The following is a 5,357-nucleotide window of genomic DNA, read 5'->3' on the forward strand; positions in this document are numbered from 1 at the left end:
AAAGATGGAGATATCCGAAGGTTTAACTCGGTGCAAGGAAGCCAGAGAACAGACCTTGGCTGTGCGCTGACAAGAAACAAGCAGAATGAGACTGGCCAAGCGGTTCTGGTCCAGCTGGCTTTCAAAGCAGGAAAGCACGCTCTCAGACCCACAGATGTTTCCCAACAAAGAGAAGATGGGTGCATGCCATCCGGTTTCAGTAGATATTAAAAAGGTCTGTGCTACCGGTCCCGTGGTCTCACTCTGAGGGAGCCGCTCCAGTGTGGAACCGGGCACCCAGTCCCGCATGGTCCTCTAGGTGGTTAGTTACCAAGCCTGGTACCCACACATCTCGTTCCACGGGTGACATGTGTTCTCACTTCGCACGGGCAACAGATCTGAAACTGTGCGCTCCGCTGCCTCTCAGCCATTGCTTTCACACACTGCCCTCCACGGCCTGGTAAGAACATGATTTAACAATCAATAACTTATATAAACAGATTTATATGTTAAATTCTCAATCCACGTTACATTCAAACAATACATTCCCTGTCAGTTAACAAAGATATAAACCGCCCACCTAAACAAGATAAAACCGACCTAGTTCACCTTGATCTGAACCATCCTCCTCTGCCGCCTCCATCTTGAATCTTCCACTTTTCCTCCTCTTTGGCTTTATCGCCTTGAAATCAACCTATACCATTTTTTTTAAAATAATAATATGATTGATTGAGAATTTATACATGCAGACATATCCTCATCTTCCCCAACTCCCCTGTTGCACTCCCCAGATGCCCCCCACCTTCATAGCTTAGTTTTAACCCATCAAATGAACCCTGGCTAACTCCCTCTCCCCAGGAGAGAAAGTGCCGAAGGAGGTGGTGTCTCCCAGCGTCTTCCCCACCCGAGACAGGACACTGGTGGGCCTGTCAGGTGATCACAGAGAGCAATGACCATGACATGTCTGAAGACAGTAGTTCACACTCTGACCAGCCCACTACACAAAGAAACTCACTCGGGGGGGGGGGGGGGGAGAGAGAGAGAGAGAGAGAGAGCGTTGTTTTGGAGAATACAGGATGATGGCTAAGACATATTGAAAAATTACTGTGCAACCGGCTGCCCACTGTATCCAGTCTCTAACATTTACAACAAGCCCTTTTACAAATTCTGAAGGGTTGTTCAGAAGGCCTAAGGCTTACAACACCCACTCCTAAGGGCTGATATTTCTGCTCTTTCCCTGTGGCTGCAAATCTCTTCATTAGTGATTTTTCCAAGATACCCACGGTAATATTACATATAATATTTAAAAGCCAGAAAGTGGAGCCAGGGTGGTACTGCTTACCTTGAATCCCAGCCCTGGGGAGGCAGACACAGGCAGATCTCTAAGTTTGAGGCCAGCTTGGTCTACAGAGGGACAGCCATGGCTACACGGAGGCAACCCTATCTTGAAATTAATTACTAGGTATTAAGACTGGTCCACGAATATCCATAGTGGTGTTCATAATAAGCCCAAATTGGAAACATCTCATATATCCATCACATGCTGAATGGTTACGTAATCTGCAATCTCCCCTTGCAGTGGGATATTATTTGACAATGAAAACAACAGAGGGAGATGAGGGTACACATGCACTGTATGCACAAGTCCCCAGGTATGATTCCAGGACCCAACGAACAAATAAAACAAAACATAATAAAAAAAAACCCTAAAGTACCGACATGTCCTGTACACAGATAATATTGTTGTCCGAAGGATGCCGGTCACAAAGGAACACACATTGCATCTAAGCCAAATGTCGACCATAGGCAGATCCTCAGAAATAGGAAACAAGTTAATGGTTGCTGAGGGCAGGGTGGAAGTTATAGGTACTTATTAAACTTTTTTGTTGGTTCTTTATGGATTTCACATCACAAACCCTAATTCCTCCCATCTCCCTGTCCCTTCATATCTGTCCTCTGCCCTTGCAACCTCCCAACAAAAAGCGGGGGGGGGGGGGGGGATCTTACTATGGAAGCTAAAATATGTCGCGGTGTGTTCCACAGTGTACACTTTTGTCCACACTTCCGGGCTTGCTACAGTTCATTGCAATGAGTCACTGGCTTCTGCTACTCTACCAGAGGTGGATCCTCACTGGGACTCCACTCGAACATCCTGCTGTTGCCCTGTGTCATGGAGGTCCTGTAGTTTTGGATCTGTGAGACCGGCCCCTTCACACGCTCCAGCAGTTCATAGATAGGGCAGATGTTGAGCTAGGCCAACTCAAAGCCCTGGATCTGGGCCTGAAAGGTATCTCAGATGGTCAGCCCGCCAGTTCTCCCGAACCCACACCACCCAGGTGAGCTCTCCTGCTCTGCCCCGGCTGGCCCATCCTGTGCCTCAGCCAGCAAGGGGCAGAGCCAGCTCACCCACTCTCCTGCTGTCAGGACTGCCCACACCATCAGAGGCAGCTCTACCCTGCTCCCCAGGTGAGGTGCAAGGCCCACTCTCCTGATTGTTGCCAGCTCCCTCCCAGAATTTCCCCCAATCAGGAACAGCTCTACCGTGCTTCCTGGGCGCTGGGGGTGAGGAGCAGTTGGCTGAATACTGCAGCTTGCTAGGGGTGGGGTTAGCCCTTCTGTTTTCACGCTCCCAGGGCGGGTTAGCTTTCCATCCTCCCCCCCCACCCCCATGCCCAGACAAGAGGTGGGGCCGGGTCTGCACAGCCCTTAGACATCAATATGTCACCAGGTGGCAGCCCAAACCAGGCACATCCACCTGGCATTTGGTGGCAACAGACCCCGTGATCCTGCAGGGCCGCGGCCCCAGAGATGGTCCTCAGTGGCAGCACAGGCGAGGCCCTCTCACTACGGTCCCAGGTGGCGTCACCAGCTTCTCACAACAAACTGTCCCCTGCTACCCTCCAGCCTCCAGTTCTGCCTCTCTCCAATGTGCACACATCCATCTGCTTCTCTTTCTCCTCCATTTCTCCACCACTTACTCTCCTTCGTGGCGTCTGGGTCTATAGGTGTCTGAGGTTGTCTCCGGAGTACTATGCTCTGCCCGTGCAGTACGGGGGTCACCTCAAGGATGCTCTGCCCACCTGGGCTTGCGAGGGGCAGGATTGGTGGGTGGTCTCCGGCTAGCGTCCTGTCAGAGTCTCAAGGCTCCGGACTGATGGTTGTCTCAGGATCACTCCGCCCCCAGGTCCCCTGTGCTAAGGTAGTGATTGTCTCAGGCTGGCTTCCTGCCTAAGCCGCACGGCCCAGGCGGGTCGTCTCATCTCACTTTTACGTACCATTTTTAAACCTAAGTTGTGTGGGAATCTCTTTGGGGATGGTGAGGACGTTCTCTGACAGAATTAGCAGATGTAAAATCTCTCTGAAAACACTAATACAGATTATATTCTTTTGTTGATGCTGTTATATCTACCTATCTATCTATCTGTCTGTCAGTCTGTCTGTCTATCTATCTATCTATCTATCTGCATGCCTGCATGGGGTGTGCATGCTTCAGCACACATGTGCAGCTCGAGGACAACTTTCAGGAATCGGCTCTCCCATCATTTGGATCCCAGAAATCAAATTTAGGTTGTGAGGCTTAACAAAAAGCTCTTTCATCCCCTAGGCGTCTCCACGGCTTCTTTTGTTTTAGTTTGTTTGTTCGTTTGTTTCTTTTCAGACAGAGGAGCCTCAGTCTATTCCCCGCACCCGCAGGGTGCCTCACAACCATCTCTAACTCCAGCCTCTGCCCTCTACTGGCCACTATAGGTACTGCATAATATGGTGTATTTACAAACATGTAAGCAAAATATCCAAACTCATATTAAAAACAATTTTTAAAATATCGAAGAGGGGCTGCTGTGCAGATGTGACCCTTGGTTTGACACCAAGCAGGGTTTGCCTAGAATTCCAGCTACTTGGGAAATTAAAAGTTCAAGTGTAGCTTGACTAATTAGCAGGATTCTGCCTCAAAGTTAATGTTCTTTTTAAAATGTATTTATTTATTATAAGTACACTGTAGCTGTCTTCAGACACACCAGAAGAGGACATCAGATCTTATTACAGATGCTTGTGAGCCACCACCTGGTTGCTGGGATTTGAACTCAGGACCACTGGAAGAACAGTCAGTGCTCTTAACCACTGAGCCATCTCTCCAGCCCGAAGTTAATGTCCTTAAAAGCTACAGATACGGCTTAGTTTTAGAGTTCTTGAGTCAAATACTTGACGCCCAGGGTTGAATCCCCAGTGTCTAAAATAAATTCAGAGGGGGAAGCCCTAGTTCAAACCAGGTCACAAGCCCAGTCTCGCTGATGATTGCCACCCATTGCTACCAGCCAAGTCTCTGCAGGGATTGCAGCACAGTATCTGTCCAAGGCAGAATCGTTTTTCCTTTCATTTACCCAAATGGTGTCTGGCACTGAAGCATCTGTGGAATGTTTCTGAAATGGTGTTTTCAACACCAGACATCACAGTGCTGTCTCTAGGAGTCAAAGCAACTGTGTGAGGCTCAGGGTCTTTGGCACAGTGGAGGGGAAGGTACCCACTTCCCTTCTTTAAAGCTTTCAACATCATCCAGTGGAACATTGCTTCCCTTTCTCAAGATCATCTATAGTTGGAAGAAACAGACTCCAGCCCTGACCACTCTGACCATGGCAGTCAATGGAGGGAAACAAATGCTCTTGGAACAAAGCGCCATTTATATTTTTAAATTACTTTTAAACAAAGTGTAATTGAAGAATCTTCTCCCAATTCCCCTGCAGAACCAGGATGTGAATCTGGGTGACTTTTTCATTTAGAACGTCGGGGAGCTGCTGGCTGTTGGAGATGAATGGCTTGGTTTGTAGCAAAGGGAAGAGAGAAACATCTACTAGAAACTGAGTAATGGTCCCATTTGAAGTGTTGACTAAGCTCACTGATCTCCTCGCCTGTAGTGGCAGCTTGCTCCCAAGCCATTTTATACATTATAGATGTCCTGGACGGTTTTCTGTTTAGGAAACATTTGTTTCCACAGAGAGACCATTGCCCTCGGGTGTGTAACCGAAAACTCATAAAGTTGATAACTGTAGCATTGTTACATCCTTAGGAAATTCTGTGCTGGTTAAGATCAATTGTCAGCAGACAGCATCTGGAAAAGATGACCCTCTAGGTGTACCTGTGAGGGACTGTTTCTCATTGATCAAGGGGGGGAGAAGACTGACTGTAACTGAGGGCTGCACCCTTGCATGGCCTGGGGTCACAGACTGCATAAAAAGGAGACAGTGAACTGAATGTTCACATCCATCTGTCTCTGATTCCTGACCAGCTGCCTAAGGTCCTGTCCCTGCTGTGATGAACTGTATCCCCTCAAACCCTAAGCCAAGATAAAAACTCCTCCCCAACTTCAAAGTGGCTTTTTGTTA

The sequence above is a fragment of the Micromys minutus genome, assembly GCF_963924665.1.
Source record: "Micromys minutus genome assembly, chromosome: 13".
NCBI classification, from domain to species: Eukaryota; Metazoa; Chordata; class Mammalia; order Rodentia; family Muridae; genus Micromys; species Micromys minutus.